Genomic DNA, 2,275 nt, shown 5'->3' on the forward strand with positions numbered 1-2,275 from the left:
CCAATAGGTTCTCCAGTTTCAGCACCAACCCGCTTCCCCCAAAGTAGGGTTGCCAACCCTCCAGGATTGTCCTCGACTCCCCAGGAATTAATTATTAATTTTTAATTAAAAGAGTATGTCCTCTGCTGAAACCTCCAGGAATACATCCAACCAAAATTGGCAACCCTACCCCCCAAAGCAAAGCAGAAAACTGGCCATCTGCAATTTCCGCATGCAATGAAACTGGGGCTGCCCAGCTGTAACCCGGCACAATGCATGACAAATCAAGGAGCCCGGCTGCATTCCCAGTGCAAAGACAACCGTCCTTCCACCCCCGTCACACACAGACCTGTGCAATGCAGGAAAACCCGCTCCCCAGCGGCCAGTCCCCTTTTCTTTCTCGCGGACTCTCTCAAGCACACCACACACGAGCAATGCATGAAAACAGCCCCCACCCCGTGCATCCCTCCCCCTTTGCAACGCTGGAAAACGGGCTCTTCTGCTGCAATTCCCCCCCCCCCTTTGCATTGCAATGCAATGCAGGAAAAGACGCTGCCCGACTGCAGTCCTCCCGGTACAGTCTCGGTAGCCTAGGGCCCTAGATCGCTGCTCGGAGGGGTCTGCAGAGCGCACGCAATCCCACCCCCTTGCAGCGCTCCGCCGGCGGTGGGCGCGCGCCCGGCCCCGCAGCCGGGGGGGCCCGTGTGCGGACCGCTGGACGCTCCGTGGCGCGGCGGCGCCAGAAGAGCCCGCTGCATGCAGTAGCACCTCCCCGGGGAGGAGCAGGGGGAGGTTACACGGTCCCCTCGGCGCTGCAGCCCGGGCCCCCTCTTTGTGTCTCTCAATAAACGGAGCAGAGGCTGAAAAATAAAAAGAGGCTGCACGAGGCGGAGCCAGGCTCCCCCTTCCTCCCAAGCAGTCCGGGCGCTACGTTTTCCTTTCAGGCACGGACGGGGTTCGAACCCGCGATCTTCGGTTTACGAGACCGACGCCTTACCACTTGGCCACCGCGCCTGACGGGCTAGCAGCAGGCGAAAGCAGCCAGTGGAAGGCAGCCGCCAACGATCCCGGGCCTGCGTTCCATCCGCCCGGGGCCAACGTTCCGTTCGCCCGGGCCGCGTTCCATCCGCGTGGCCCAACGGCCTGTGTGCCCTGGCTGCGTTCCATCCGCGTGGCCCAACGGTCTCTCCGCCGCTGCCCGCGCGGGGCACAGCGCACCCTCCCCCTCCAGCCAGCTGCCAACCCCCCGCAGCTCCAAAGCAGCCACGGATAAACTTTCCGGCCTTATGCATGTAAAACAGCCTGCCTGAGGGGAGCGGACGGGTGGATTGTAATGCAACGCTGCACCCCTCCGCTCCTTCCATGCAGTTCCCCTAAGCGCCAGCAGCTCCAGAGCAGGCAAGGAAGATATTCCGGGACTCACGCGTGCAGTGTGTGAGGGAGGGTCGCAATACACCGCGTCCCCCCCTTTCTCCCCTACACCTTCCCCCCAGTATAACTAAAGCAAAAGCCAGCAGCTGCAAAGCAGCTACAGATGAACTTTCAGGTCTCCCGTGCGCAAACGGCGCGCGTCCTCCCGCGACTGCCATCCCATGCACCTCAAAATCCTTCCAATGGACCCCCAAAATCACTAGTAGCTACAAAGCTGCGAGGAGCAGTCCAGGCCTCAATGCACCTTGGAATTCATCAAACCAAGTCTCCCTGCTGTGATTCAATTTGCCTCTCCCAGACTCTGAAAAACCCGGCAGAAGTTGCAAAGCGACCGTGAGCAAACTTTCAAGGGAAATGAAATCCCTTGTGTGTGTAGAGGGCGAATCCACCTTTCCCTATCTCCCGTCTGCAACCCTCGCCAAGGGGAAAAGAGCACGCCTGCAGCTAAGTAGCCCCCTGCTCCTTCTAGGAGAAGTGGTTGCAACCATGCAAACCAAGCTTCCCATGCATCCATCGCCCCCATCCGGAGAGGGGATTTCAAGGTGGCATATTATGGCTGCACCTTCCCAAATAAGCAGTTGCCAAGCCAGAGACAAACTTCCACGACTCATGTAATGCACCGTGCAATTTAGGCCTCATTCTAGAACGAGCTTTCAGACACGCAACAGGCCGTAGAGACAGAGAACCCAACCCCCGCATCATCTGAATAAAACGAGGGAGGGGAACCCAGAGAGCCCCGTCGTGGCTGCGGAATATCACACCTGTCCTTAAAGCGCACCCATTTCTCTCCCTATTTAGGAGTGCAGGTCTTTACCCAGACATCGCCTCCCTTTGCATGGGTTTTTGCATTTAAATCTGAGCAGCG

The 2,275-nt window shown here is 58.6% G+C and overlaps 1 non-coding gene across 1 annotated transcript; it reads right to left on the reverse strand.

Annotated features, from left to right (window-relative positions):
* Window positions 1–921: 921 nt before the first annotated feature.
* On the reverse strand, window positions 922–993 carry TRNAT-CGU (transfer RNA threonine (anticodon CGU)). Its single transcript has one exon. It is a non-coding gene; the product is annotated as a tRNA-Thr (tRNA).
* Window positions 994–2,275: the final 1,282 nt, after the last annotated feature.

This window comes from Eretmochelys imbricata, chromosome 14 (genome assembly GCF_965152235.1).
Source record: "Eretmochelys imbricata isolate rEreImb1 chromosome 14, rEreImb1.hap1, whole genome shotgun sequence".
NCBI classification, from domain to species: Eukaryota; Metazoa; Chordata; order Testudines; family Cheloniidae; genus Eretmochelys; species Eretmochelys imbricata.